Source organism: Procambarus clarkii, chromosome 30, assembly GCF_040958095.1.
Source record: "Procambarus clarkii isolate CNS0578487 chromosome 30, FALCON_Pclarkii_2.0, whole genome shotgun sequence".
NCBI classification, from domain to species: Eukaryota; Metazoa; Arthropoda; class Malacostraca; order Decapoda; family Cambaridae; genus Procambarus; species Procambarus clarkii.
In genome coordinates this window covers 10740696-10756658 of record NC_091179.1, presented here as the reverse complement: position 1 = coordinate 10756658, position 15963 = coordinate 10740696, and the positions used below count along the sequence as shown (strand labels likewise).

The 15963-nt window shown below is 39.6% G+C and overlaps 1 pseudogene; it reads left to right on the top strand.

Moving 5' to 3' along the window:
- LOC123766160 (ATP-dependent RNA helicase Ddx1-like) overlaps positions 1–15963 on the top strand; it is a 43984-nt pseudogene that overhangs the window by 7562 nt on the left and 20459 nt on the right.

Genomic DNA, 15963 nt, shown 5'->3' with positions numbered 1-15963 from the left:
TAAGAAAATTAATACAAATAAGTAAATTTCTTATTGAATTTTCTATCGGTTTTTAACTGTTGGTTCTTTACTCAAATCTCTCTAATTTCAATAAAGTGCAAGAATAACTTCAGTGAATTTAATGATATTTGAAAGTTACAGATGATAGCAATTTATGTGATTTCCAGAATGCAGAGATGTCTTTCAATTTTGGTGCTACAGAGTTCAAGCACCCACCTAAAGCGGGATACGTAGCAGTGTCTCAGGCCAGCAAGGACTGTACTGTGAGCTCAGGTGTGAAGGGAGGTGGAGACAAGCCACAAAAGCTTCAGAACAATGCTCCACACGCTGTCATTATTGAGGTAAGAATGGTAATACGTGACTGGTCTGTATTTACTTGTCCAGTATCTGGTTTATATTGATTGCTGGATGGATGTCTAACAATATAACCTATACAGTTCGGTACAGATTCATTTTTACATCACTGTTGCTTTTAAACTAACCTGTTCATTAAATCCTGGATACATACAATATGAAGATTCAAACTAAAAGTAGTATGTTGTGCTATGTGAATTGTTAAACAGTTTAGATAGAAGTGGCAAGTTCCAAAAGCACGCCATTTTTTTTTCAATGCAAACAAAAGTTTTTATCATTTAACAGCCTTCAAGAGAACTCGCAGAACAGACCCTAAAACAGGTTCAAATGTTTCGTAAGCATCTAGATAATCCAGTGGTTCTTGACCTTCTTGTTGTTGGTGGTATACCCGTGAAGGAGCAAATAGCAGCACTCAATGCAGGTGTGGATATTGTTTGCGGTACTCCAGGACGCTTGGAAGATCTTATTAATACAGGACAACTCTCTCTCCAGTCTTGCAAATTCTTTGTGTTGGATGAGGCTGATGGACTTCTTAAACAGGTAAGTTTGATTTTATCCAAGGAAAAGTACTTTTTATATTTTGGTAGTAAATATGTAGGAATACCTGATATAAATTCAAGTACTGTATCATCAGCTTGCCTTATGAATTAGAAAAAAAACTAAGAACTCTTGACTACCCGATTTCTTGTATTAAGTCAACTACTCGTGGAACATTTACACATTTCCTTAATGTGCGTCTTTGGCTATCAGTAAATGGGCACTTGAGAGTTGGGCAACTTTTATAGATTTCATCCTGGAAAGGTTGGTCATATTTTTTAAATGACTTTAAATATACAGCTGATTTATTTATAAGGTAACTTGATGCATTACTGTATTTTGTTGACTTTCATTTATTGCATTAAATTTCTTGCCATATTTTGTTTCATGTAATTACTTTATCTTGTATACAAGTGTACTGGTATTGCAGGGGCATGAGCGTCTCATCAATAACATCTACAACTCCATACCCAAAATCACATCTGAAGGCAAGAGACTCCAGATGGTGGTCTGTTCTGCCACCCTACATTCCTTTGAAGTGAAGCGCATGGCAGTAAGTTTCTGAACCCTTATTTGGTAACACTTGTTTGCTAAGGAAAATTGTGCCTTCTCAACGGTGCAATGTCTTAAGACTAAGGATTATGAATTATCTTAGATTATGGTATACTATATAATAATCAAGTGAAAATTAACAAAGTGAATAGCATGACTAGTGTGTTCCAAGCATATATGGAGTGGAAAGAATGTTGTCTAATGTATCAATTAGTTTCCATAAAGAATATTTTGTACAAGGGTGATATTTTATTAATGGTTAGGTATACATATTTTATATATATAATATGACATTGTGTCTTTAATACTTCAAAGTTACTTAATGCTCTCTTTTTCAATGTGGAAATACTGTAGATTGAATCATAAGTGCATGTTAGGAATTTGTGTATCAGACTTTATGAATGTAATTGCAGAAGTGGTGAAGGTGAGAGATTCAGTAGTTTAAAGCTTTACTATTCATGTTGGAAGGCTGCTGAAAATGTGTTACCTGAAAGAAATAGAAGAAAAGATAATATCATAGTAAATATAGTACTGTACAATATTTAGTATGTTGCTTTTACTATAGGCACGGTTTACATTCCACCAGTCAATTTCCTTCCCTCAGTTCTGTCTTTGCTCAATCTTATTTGCATGAAACTTTTTTCCAATTATACGCATCAAATATTTAAACGACAGATTCTAGTACTGTACTTCCTACATCCCACACTCGTCATCCTTTCTACTACAGTTTGCTTCAGTTTACTCGTTTTCAAGTCTTCTACTATTCACAGTAAAGCTTTCAGCTGCACAATATCTCAGCCCTCGCACACTGCTACAACTCCATATGTTTCACCCAAGTATGGATGATGATGTTGATGTTCAAGATTCGCTACTTGGAACAAAAAGTCCCAAGCAGCACGGGCTATGGTGAGCCTGTAGGATGATGATGATGACAAAACTCTGGCATGTTACATTTCATCCACCTGCTTTAAAGCTGTCATTAAGAGCTATAGAAACTTAATTTTGAGAACCTTTCACAGAGGAGCAGCATCATTACCAATTTTCCATGCAGATTTCACTTGAGGACTTTAAGGCATCAGTGCAGCTACTTCCTTCCCTCTCTTCCCTCATTTCGCAACCTGTCCTCTTAAAAATGTCGCTTTTGGCCGTTTGCCCATATGGCCGAAAGTGGACGTACAGTTATATGAAAATGAAAAAAAAAAAATGAAAATTTGGGATTTCTTTTTTTTTTTTTTTCAACAACAGTAAGTTAAGGGTCCTCTGGTAGGTTAGGTGGGCAGGAAATTCTCATAAAGTTTCAAAACGTTATGAAAAACGTTAATTGAAAGTCTCCTCTTCTAACCTTACCGAGTAAGCCGGACGACTCAAACAGAAAACAGGACAGTACGTCACTTTTGTGAGTTAATTTCATTTCAAATTACGTCCACTTTTGGCCATAGCGCGTATACGAGCGAAAAGTGACGTTATTTTTAAGAGGACGGGTTGCATGTCATCCCATCATCTTCCTGTGAAGAGGAAGTTTGTGTTGTTGTTTTTCTGCAGTAATTGGCATCTCACAAGGAGCTCTGTATACCTACTTAAGCACTACTGTGGATCATTGCTGCTTTTGATTTACTGGTGTGTGTGGTCATTCATGTTCTGTGATTGTGTTTTGTGAAAAGTATGGTTAATTTATTGTGTAATATGTGTAACAAGTTTTATCTCTTCATATACGCCTCCATGTTTTCTTGGTGTTGATGCCTTCCAACCTCGTGAAAGTGGAACATAGTGGTAGTGGAGCAAGCTTGTCTGATATTAGACACTGAACTTAAGAATCCTGTGTGTGGATGGTGCAAGTGCATTGCACCTAACGATGCACTTGCAATGCACTATTTAAGTCAATTTAAATTATTTATTCCAGAAATATGTAGAAAAATGTTGAAAATCTGCTTGATTGTATTAAGGCTATTGACACACAAAATGGATCAAGCACTAATATTCTGCCGCACTAAGTTGGATTGTGACAATTTAGAGCGCTATTTTAATCAAATTGGTAGGTGTCTTGAATTTGTAAATCTTTAAATAGATTAAACCCCTACACTGTGTGCCTGTTACTTATACTAGTAACAACTCCATGGTGTGAAAAAAAAGTTCTTTAATGTTAAAATAATCACTGAAAAATAATAATTAACATTTAGTTTACTTTGGCTGTGGTCGAAAGAAGAAATATCTCGGGCACAATTTGGAGACATTGGTGGATGAGATTACCAGGCATAAAGGTTCCCTGGGTGACATGAGTTGCCAAAAATACATTTACATTATTTTAGTGTTACTGATTTTATTCACTGGTATTTTGCAGCTATATTATGCAACAGTGTTTAACTTAAGAAATTTCTATAATAAAACATGCAGAATATAAATACACATTTGTATCACTAATATACACACACAGTATTATATTCTATGAACAATAAAATGTGCTGGTTTTTACTATTATCGCATTGCATACACATTCTATGTACAGTATATCTACATACACTAATATGATCCACTAATCAGTTCTGGTAGGTTATCTTAGAGATGATTTCGGGGCTTTTTAGTGTCCACGCGGCCCGGTCCTCGACCAGGCCTCCACCCCCAGGAAGCAGCCCGTGATAGCTGACTAACACCCAGGTACCTATTTTACTGCTAGGTAACAGGGGCATAGGGTGAAAGAAACACTGCCCATTGTTTCTCGCCGGCGCCCGGGATTGAACCCGGGACCACGGGATCACAAGTCCAGCGTGCTGTCCGCTCGGCCGATCGGCTCCCTTTCCGGGCGTGGTAATCTAGTAACCAGTGATCCAAATTCAGCTTAGCCCTGCATATTTTACATGAAGTTGTAACAGCACGCATTGAACATAATACATTTTATTCATATTTTGAATGCTTTTACCATAGGTTTTCAAGGGCAATGATGCATTGGGCTGTTAGTATTATTTTATTATTTATAAACTGCAAACTACTACTGAATTATTGCTCAGAATGAATGTATACAGAATGTACTATTGTACATCTAGTATTGGGACCCCTGTGCAAGAGAGATGGAACTTTCACAGATGACATCAATGACATGAGTGAAATTAACCTCTGGACTTTGAAGTAGCCATAGACAGTTCGTGCACTCTGTGCCAGGCCATGATTTCTGGAATTCCATATTCATCAAGAATGGTAACACATTATGACCTCTTGTGGTATTCAAAAGAACACCATAAGAGGTCATAATGATAAACATTTCCAAAGGATACCTAATCAACCAGGTTGTGATTTGTATGTCAGGCTGCAAGCAGCTGCATCTAACAGTCTGGTTGATCAGACCACCAACCAAGAGTCCTGTTCGGAGACCAAGCCCGCAAGGACTTTAATCCTGGGAACCAACACACGGTAGCCGTAAGGCAAGATACATGGGTATCTTGCACATACCCATGTATAATAAATACAAATACACATGTATTTGTTACTAATATGCACACTATTATATTCTTTGAACACTAATATGTATTATTTGTACAGTTATTACAATGTATATACACATTATGTGTTTATACCTACATTTTAATGCAATATTATGAACCACTAAGCAGTTCCAGTGGATGATATTCTTTTAATGTAGATACAACCACAGCATAGTCCCACATGCTCATTTGCTGCTGGCACATGACGAAGCAAAGTGCCACCTGATGCACTACAGCACTAGCCAAAACAGTGCTCTTATGAGAAACCTGGTCAACAAATCCTGAATATGAATAATTTTTCACATGTTCTTTTTCTAAAGGAGCATGAGGTCCCATTACTGATGCATAGGTGCACTAACCTGTGGCTGTGTCTCTTACTGTAAATGTCATAGCTAGCATTGGATTCACTGATATCTGAACCTTGTACAAAGTCTTTAACACTGTCAGGATCATCTATATAACACGATCATTGTTAAATTAAGTTATTTCGATGTTATTAAGTGATGCTGTAGGCACAAGCTTCATGGTGGTGTTGTGAACTACCACTGTATGCACCATTCATGGTCTCTTTCACTACTGAGCCCCTCACAGCCAGGAGTGCCCATGATTTTTCCCCAAGATGGCATCTGGTTACTTGTGGTGTGAGGAAGCAGATGCAAGCCCCTCTACCTGCTGGAGTTTAAAATCTTAGGCTATACATAAAATTGGTCCTTGTTGATGTATACTGCTGATGAAATGACCTTGGTTGATTAGTGAGGTTAAATATTCCTCATAATACATAGTCTCATGAAATATAGTATAATTAAAATTGAGCCTATGGAGCCCATAGAGTGGTATGAGATTAGTGCTTCATTTAATTAAAATACTGTAGTTGATTTATAGGAACATTTGTCATCCTTTATCATTGTGCTAAACTAAACCCTGACTGCCCCAAAACTTTTAACAGGAGGAGGGGCCAATAACAGAGGCAATCCATATTCGTGTGTGTCTCCATGGTGACCGCAAGCCTAATGAACGCAAAGCGAATCTCCAAAAATTTAAGGATGGTGGACTGAAGTTCCTTATATGCACTGATGTAGCTGCTCGAGGAATTGGTAAGTTCTTTTCGTTGCATGCATTGGTTTTCTCTTGGGGAAATTCTCTATATTTTAAAAGATGCCTGAGGATATGAGGATATTGTTAAAACATCCAAATGTTTGCTGCAGATGTTGGAGGACTGCCATTTATAGTCAATGTGACACTGCCAGATGAGAAGAGCAACTATGTTCATCGTATTGGGCGTGTGGGTAGAGCAGAGAGAATGGGTCTAGCTATCTCCCTTGTTGCTGCTGTGCCAGAGAAGGTTAGAGTTTTAAACCAATATTTGCATTCTTTATTAACTGGTAATAGCCCCTGACTTGACATTATTTTACATTGGCTTTTGCTGTCCTTATTTTCACTATTGTAAAGATGAATTCCTTAAACCTAAGTAACCTGTGTAAAGTCTCACATGTTGACTTTTGTTGTAGCTTGGTTAATATTTAAAGAGGAAAGAATGATAATGTAATTTATGGTATGTTGCAGCTTTTTGCAACATTGAATACTTTTCCACTGGATACTCTCTTATGTGCACACTCCAAAAAACTCCTTCATATGTGACAGTTGTATGAAAGGAACAGGAAAATCTGAAGTCTCCTTACAATAGTGTCAGTCTAGAAATGACCTAAGTTTAATTGCAGGATGAGAGCTATGCTCATGGTGTCCAGTCATCCTAGTACTTTGAAGCTCTGAAACTACTGATGGTTTTGGCATCCACCACCACCTAACATGTTCCAACCATCTACCACAGTTTGCAAAAGAGAACTTCTAATATTTTTTCCATCACCTTTGTTTTCTTAGCTTAAGTCTGTGAGCTCGTGTTCTTGAAGTTGTATGACAGGTTTCAAGAATTCCTCTGTCAATTTTATTGATTCCTGTTACAATTTTGTAGGTAGTGACCATATCACCTCTTTTCTGTCTTCTAGCTTTGGTATATTTAAACTATACCCTGATGTAAATCAATGGGCCACAGAAAATATGGTATTTAATGAAGATAAGTTCCAACTTTTTCGCTATGGAAAATAAAAAATATCAAAACGGAAACCATGTACAAAATGCAGTCAAATCATACCATAGAACATAAAAGGAATATAAAGAATTGGGGGAGTAATCATGTCAGAAGATCTTACTTATAAAGAACACAATAAAGTAGCAGTCACAATTGCAAGAAAAATGACAGAACCTTTCAAACAAAGAGATGCTGTACCAATGATGATACTTTTCTAGGTGCTAGTGCTTTCTAGAGTGGAATACTGTTGCACAATAACAGCCCCGTTTAAAGCTGGAAAATTGCTGACCTGGAGAGCATGCAGAGATCCTTCACTGCCAGAATTCTCTCGATAAACCATCTAAATTACAGAGACTGACTAAAAATGCCTAAATCTGTATTCTCTAGGGCACAGGCAGAAAAGATACATACTAATTTATACATGGAAAATATTAGAGCTGATTCCAGATCTACACACAGAAATATCACACGAGACCAGAAGGCATGGCTGGATGTGCAGAATACCCCCATTGAAAAGCAGATGTGCAAAAAGTATTCTGAGAGAGAACTCTATCAACATCAGAGGCCCGAGACTGTTCAACACTCTTCCACTACACATAAGGGGTTTAATGGGCCTACCCCTCGCAGTGTTCAAGAAAGAACTAGATAAACACCCCCAAAGGATCCCTGATCAACCAGGCTTTGATTCGTATGTCACGCTGCGAGCAGCCGTATCCAACAGCTGGGACACGGACTGGTTGACCAGTCCAGCAACCAGGAGGCCTGGTTGGGGACCGGGCCACGGGGAACCTTGAACCCCAGTAGCCAATTAATTGGTAGCCTCTCCTAGTAGTTCTTGGTTCTCAGTTCTGGAAGCCATTTAGCTGCATGTCTTTACATTTTTTCCAGTTAATTGCTGTACTTTTCAAGATGAGCTCAATGCAACTGCATAATTCAATTTGGTCTCCCGAAGGTCGTGAACAAGTTCTTTAATATTTGTCATGCATGTATTTATAAGTGAATCTGAAATTGGAAATTGCAGAACATGCTCCTCACACAATGTTCTTTGTGATCCTGTTGTCTTATAACCATTCCCTAATCAGACTTCGGAAGAACATCCTTGAAATAACACGTTCCTTGACATTCCTGATAAGTCTTTCACGAGGTTCAGTATTAAAGGCCAAGGGATAAATTTAAAAATAGAGTATCAATTTTGTATATTCTTCTCTTGTTTCAGGTGTGGTACCATGGAGAGTGGTGTTCAACTCGTGGGCGTAACTGTTTTAACACGCGGTTGACAACGGAAGGTGGTTGTTGCGTTTGGTACAACGAACCACAGGTTAGTCCTCAAGAGATTTTTTTGTCGTATTTATCTTTCACATTTGATATATATAGAACATCATTGCCTACTTAAAGATTTGAAAGGCTCTAGTCTAAAACTGATACAGTATTAAAAAAAATATTAGAGCCTAAAAGTGATAAATTCTGATTAGGAAGTTTTAGTACTTGTATGTCTCTGGCGCTTCCCCTTAGTGATGCAAGTGCACCAGGTGATTAACAGCTTTTGTAATTTGAATGTGTTTTTTCCTCCTATTTTGAATCTCTTCTTTTTTTTCTTCTTTTTTCCTCACTTTAACTCCCAGTGTATGTGTCCCCCTATTCCTAAAATATGTATTAACAGTAAATAACTTCTTCATGGCACAAATTCTTCAATCTACATGCTTCTGCAACACCAATAATGCCAATTACATTATCTCAGAGGCCTCTTTACTGTATTTCAAATCACTCCTTACAGATATTCTGTAGCTTCTGGGTGTCATACTGATCTTATTCTTCAAGCTATCTGAATAAACTTTGGCTTCTCTCTCTGCAGTGTAAACGGCACCCTTTACCCTTTCAAACATAAATTTAATTACATGTGCCTAGGACGCAAAATTACTGTAGGTGTGAATCGGTAATAAAATGCCATATTTTAGATTTAGGAACCATTTATTGCTTTGAAATTGAAATAAGTTTATTGAGGTAAAATACACACAAAGGGATGAGGTAGCTCAAGCTATTCTCACCCCGTTCAGTACATCGTGTTAATACATACATACACACATCACAAGCAATAAACGTATTACCGAACATTCTGAGAGATAAACATATACATTTCCTCCTCTACACAAGTAATTTATTGCTTTAGAAAAGCCAGAATAAAGAATTAATGATTGGAAGAAATTGGCAAGATTAGGCAGTGTTTGTTCATATGAGTATAGTAGGGTAGTGACAGATGTATACAATGGAAAAATACCAGTATAATATTACCTTTCAAGAGCCTCGGTCCATCACTACATTGAGAATCACATTTTACACTGAAGTGCATTCAAAATATTTTGTTTATAATGTGAATTAAATGTTAGGTTGTGACTGACACCCTTGTTATTTCACTAGTGATCTTTTTCTTATCTGAACCACTAGTAACTAGCTGATATTGAAGAGCACTTGGGAGTGACCATCCAGCAGGTCGATCAAGAAATGCAATTTCCAGTTGATGAATTTGATGGCAAAGTGATTTATGGTGAAAAGAGAGCCAATGTTGGTAAGTTTTCTTAATAGTGTTTAAAATTTATGTGCAGTACACTATTTGTTCTTATTCTGTATGGAGAATGTTGTCACGACACACTATACTCCCAGTTGTTCCATGTTCTTTTCTGCATGCACTTTTGTAGCTCTTGCTGCTCGTTTTTCACACTGATGTGCTTACTGTCACAGTGCTCAACCATTCCTGTCATTGGTGTTTGTTATTACAAGCATGCTTTTAATTACTGTGGCTACAGAAGTGGCACAATTTTGTGCCAAAGTTTAAAGTGCTCAAGTTATTAATGCTTGAAAATGCCTTCTTGTGATAAGGTTCTACATGATGCTGCTCCCTAGGTGTTAGTTCTTTAGTAGAACAAGGGATGAAGGGAAAACTTTTGCTGTGGTCATTACCTTGTGGAATGCACCCAGGATGGAGTATCAGGGCTATACATCTTTTAAATCATAAAAGTAATAAACATTTCCCATCAACCTTACAAACCATATTAACCTATTTTCATGTATTTCCCCCATGTGCATTTTAACAAAGTTACTAAATTGCCTTTATCATTCTGTAAAATTTCAATTACAGTATACTGTATATAATTTTGTTAGTATAAATGGACTGAATATTCTGAAATCACTATTAATTTTACAATTTCAGATTCAAAGGTGGTCTGGACACCCAATTTGGTCAGACAGGTGAAGAGAGCATTTAGGATAGTTCGAAGAGATGAAGATGGTCACAATTGTGTTTGAAGAGGCAAACGTTCCCCTTTGCTCCTGACATTATGTTCAGCCTATTGACCCCTGCACACCTAACACAAGGTAGGTTGAAAACTCCTCCTTCATGTCATTGGTTCATTAGCCAGAAACTTAGGGCCCATGCAGGAATATCCCTAAAAAAAAAAAAAGTGGCCCCAACAATGCATCCTCCAAGTCTGGAGGATGAGCAGGAGCATTGTCGAGAAGCAGGCCCTTTAGTGTCAAACTTTTCTCTTGCAGATATTTTTTGATGGCAGGGCAAACCACTCTACATCACAGTTTTTCTGCACGTTATATATTTTTTAAAACTCTTGGATTTTCGGAATGATACACGAGCAAGGGTTTAATTTTCAAATCGCCACACAGCACAAGAGTTAGCCTATCCTGACACAAGTTAGCCCAAGTTAGCTTGTGTCCGGGCAGTGACATCTCCTCTTGGGTAATGTATGTCCTCTTCGGCAATTTTTTCCAGAATAGCCATGTCTCCTCACAATTAAACACTTGTTGTGGAATATATCCATCAATACAGTATCTACAAAATCTTTAAAATCACGAACAAATCTTTCAGCCCCTACTTTGTCTGAGCTGGCACCCTCACCATGCCTCGCAACACTATGAATACCACGTCTTTTTTCAAAATTTCTCAAACCATCCCCTACTCACCTTAAACTCTTTCGTATCTGCAAAACTCGTTCTAGGGGTTTTCTTTATAAGATCTTGCATGAAGATTTCATTGTTGACCAAACCACACACTGGAAATTGAATAGACGACGACATTTCGATCCGTCCTGGACCATTATAAAGTCGATTGTGATGAGATGAGGGAAGCAAGAGCATTAAGTAGGCAAGAGAGAGAGGTGAGGAGATGGCAAGTATGTACGTATGTACATGAATAAAACATGTACATACTTATACATAACGTGTGTAAATAGTGTAATAAACACAATAACAGTATTTTGGGAGGAGGAATGTTGGCGAGTAATGTGTTGGAGGAGGGAGGGAGGACTGGCAGGGTGTGGCAGCTCACTCATGTTTTTTGGGCTCACCATACCAACATAGTGGATCGTTATGGTGAATACATACGTAGATGGGTATATACAATGTGTGTATATAGTGTAATAACAGCAAAAACACTGTTTGATTGTAGAATATGTCGCATATATGAGGCCCATAATTTTGAGCATAGCGATGTTCTATACTTTGAATTATATAAATTCCACAAATTACACACTTTTAAATAATATTACAGCAAAAAAAAAAAAAGAGAAATGAATGAGAAACTTCAAAATAATTGCGCAACATTTTATTCGCAGCAACTGCCGTCGCACCGGGTGGCGGGGCCGACAGACCCCCATCGCTCCAACGCTCAGCGCCCATAATTTGCTCAACTTCCCAGCTCCATCGCAGCTAAAGTAAGTCACATACAATATTTTTTGTTTAGTTTCCCCGTGATCAGACTCTGCATTTTAACAATATAAGAAGAGAAAAAAAATTTTTGGAAAGAATTTATTTCTTGTGCACCAGGGTGTTATTTGGAGACAGAGCAGTTCAGTGGTTAACTACTAATTTTTTTTTTCTCCCACACACGCACCCCCCTAGGAAGCAGCCTGTAACAGCTAACTCCCAGATACCTATTTACTGTTAGGTAACAGGGGTCATCCCCTTTTGTACAAAGAATCTGCTAAAGCTTTTAGGGCTAATCTTTGACACTCGTTTGTCTTTGTCGCCCCATATTTTTTACGTCCGAGTTGAGTGCTCTAAGGCCCTTGACTAACTTTAGGTCATGTCCCATACTTCTTGGGGAGCTAATCGACACTGCTCCTCTCTTTACATTCCTCTCTCGTTCTGTCTAAACTCGATTATGGCCCTGTTTACTCGTCTGCTTCTCCTTCTACCCTTCACCATCTGGACACACTGCATCATACTGGGTTACGGCTCAGCTCTGGTACCTTTCCTTCGACACCTACCCTAAGCCTGTATGTTGAAACTGGTGTCCTGTTTCTACAGGATCGCCATGATCGCTACTGTCTTCTCCACCTTGCACGGTCCTTACAGCACCCTCACTCTTGCTTATGTCATGCCTTGACCTTTACCCATCCTGTGGTTCCTGTTCCCCTTCACCACCTATCTCTTTCTGTACGGTTGTCTCTCTTACAAAATGCTCTTTCAGTTTGTGTTACCAATATTTCCCCTCGTGTCATTCCGTCTTTGCCCCTATGGAGGGGTCCCCGTTCCTAAATTCTGTAAGCCTTGACCCACATGACTAAAACTTTTATTCCTCCTACAGTTCTAAATCACCTTTTCCTTGAACACTTTTCTTCACACTTCCACTCTATTTTCGTCTTCACCAATGGGTCTTAAGTCTGCAGACGGTGTAGGCTACTCTGTTGTTTTTCCTGACTGCACCTTTGTGTCTCCTGCCTCCGGAGACTAGCATCTTCATGGCAGAACTTTATGCTATTCTCTATGCTCTTCATCAACTCTTTTCTCGCTGTCAATCCTCCTCTGTGTTTGTAGTTGACACTTGCAGTGCCCTCATGGCTCTAGAATCCTTTAATCCAGTCCATCCTTTGGTAGTTGAAATTCAACATTGGCTGTTTCTTATCTCCAGTAGATTTAAAACAGTGGAATTTCGCTGGATTCCCACCCATATTGGTGTTCTTAAATGAGCGTGCGGACACTGCCGCTAAGGAAGCTATCCGCACCTGTCCCATCTCCCGTAAAGGTATTCCTTATTATGACTTTAACCCAGTTATTCATTTCCCCATTCTTGCCCGTTGTCAGGGTTGTTGGTCTTCTGTTACTGGTAACAAACTGCGTGCTCTTAAGAGTAGTGTGTTCCCGTGGCCTTCCTCCTACCACCGTAACCGGTGGTGAGAAACGGCTCTGGCGAGGTTGTATATTGGTCATACACGTTTAACTCACGGGCACTTAATGGAGCGCTGCCCTGCTTCTTATTGTCCAAACCGTTGTCTCTACATGTCCTGACTTCCAGGACTTACGTGTCTTGCTTCCCGACCATCCCTCACTGTCAATTGTCCCTCGATAAAATTCTTGGTAAATTCAATACCTTTGATATTGTTCGCCGTATGCATTTTTGTTCTTGTATTGGCGACGTTAGTGATATTTAGCGCACTATGATTATCCCACACATTTGATGGTTTGATAATTACTGTACTGTACAGTACTTTGGTTTGGAATGTATCAAATAAAGTTGTTTCATGTATTCAAATGTGTGAGAAAATCCACTGGGGCTGTGAGATGAAGCGAACCTGTAACAAAGGCATTGCCAGTTGCATACTCTACCACCACTGATGGTAAAAGTCTTACAACTGGATATCTTGTGTGACGGGTTATGGTATCACAGCTATACTGAACCAAGATGGTATGGCTCTTTCTCACATAAATGAAAGAAATGCTGCTATTGGCCTTGCAGTGTGTAAGTTGCAGGTGGAAACAAATGAAAATTATCAAATAAATAAGTAAACAATTTACTGAAATAGTAATGAACAAAAATAACACATGACAATACTTGACTATCATGTAATGCAAAGGTGAACAAGTTAGTATGACCTTAAATGCAAAAACTAAACTATAAGCAATGAATAAAAGTATGAAGATATACTGGTGTTCTGAAGACAGCTACCATACCACCATGGCATCAGTCACACGACGTTGGCTGGAAGCGGACGACGGGTTAGAGACACGAAGGTGATCCTAGAGCACTAAGGGAGAGATTGCCTCTCCAGGGTTGTTAAAGATTCGCTACCTGGAACAAAATGTTCCAAGTAGCATGGGCTATGGAGAGCCCGTAGTCTCCAGGGAGGCAGCGCTCTTTATATAGTCCAGCGGTGATGACTCATCCAGTGTCAACACGAGGTGGACATCTGGTCAACTAGCAAACTGCTCGTTGTGGCTGGCGGTGCCTTTGTGTTGAGCTGTACCACTGTCAGTTGAAGGCGGCTAACTGCTTGTTTGTGGGGACAAACTGCCAGTTAGCAGTGGCGCCCGGCTTGCCTCTGAGTCGTACCAGGCCGTGCCAGGCCCTGGGGGGTATGGAGAGGTGGCAGGACTGATGACTCTTCTGGGCTGGTGTAGATGTATACTTCCAGTGCAGAGGCATTGAAGGTGAAGGAAAAGGCAGTTCCACTGCTATGCAGGGGATTCACGTGACACTTGTGAAGCCACAGAAAGTCTGGAGGCCCTACTGAAGCCAGTCCAAGTATTAAATAAAACCCCTGAAGTACGCCGGTGAAGGGTAAAGTGAAGGGTGAAGCAAGACCGTATGCCCCAACTTCAGGCACACACAGAAAATCACGTTTTGGTCCCGCCTCTCAACTGTGTATTTGAAGTTGGGACGTATGGTGTTGAACTGCTTCAGCCTTCACCTGAGTGCTTGTAGGTCTTACGTAAGACGTTGACTCAAGGAGTGGCCTCAAAACTTGCTGTGATTTATGGGGAAATCCGGTTGTAAGACTTTTACAAAGTCAGTAATATACTGTGGTAGAGTATGCAGCTGCCAGTGCCTTGGGCAAGGGTTTACGTCGCCTCACAGCTCCAGTGGATTTTCTGCTTGGTGTATATCAGGTTGTGATTTTGTGTATGTACCGTATTGTTATGATCGCCGTCTGATAAGTCCTTTCTGGCCTCAAGAGTCATTGTTACCCACCTAGAAAGATTGCAGATGACCAAAGCAGTTATTTAAGTTAAGAAGGGACAAGTCTTTGCCGCTAACGGCCGAAAACCACGCTATTTTGCGCAAAAAACCATGCGATTTTTGCAGCTGGCGGGCAAAAATCGCTCGAATTTCGCCGCTACCTGCCAAAAATCGACCGATTTTCGCCGCTAGCGGCCAAAAAAGGGGCTATTTTCGCCGCTAGCGGCCAAAAATGGGGCGATTTTCGCCGCTAGCGGCCAAAAATCGTGCAAATTTCGCCGCTAGCGGCAAAAAATCGCGCGATTTTCGCCGCTAGCGGCCAAAAATCATGCGATTTTTGCAGCTGGCGGGCAAAAATAGCGCTATTTTCGCCGCTACCGGCCAAAAACCGCGCGATTTTCGCCGCTAGCGGCCAAAAACCATGCGATTTTCGCAGCTGGCGGACAAAAATCGCGATTTTCGCCGCTACTGGCCAAAAATAGCGCGATTTTCATAAGAACAAAGGTAACTGCAGAAGGCCTATTGGCCCATACGAGGCAGCTCCTATTCTATAACCACCCAATCCCACTCATATACTTGTCCAACCCGTGCTTGAAACAATCGAGGGACCCCACCTCCACAATGTTACGCGGCAATTGGTTCCACAAATCAACAACCCTGTTACTGAACCAGTATTTACCAAGTCTTTCCTAAATCTAAACTTATCCAATTTATACCCATTGTTTCGTGTTCTGTCCTGTGTTGATACTTTTAATACCCTACTATATATTTTAATATATATTTAATAATATATTTAATATATATTTAATATATATTTAATAATATATTTAATACCCTAATATATATTTTCGCCGCTAGCGGCCGAAAACCGTGCGATTTTCGCCGGTAGTGGCCAAAAATCGGGCGATTTTTGCCGCTAACGGCCGAAAACCACGCTATTTTGCGCAAAAACCATGCGATTTCTGCAGCTGGCGGGCAAAAATCGCGATTTTCGCCGC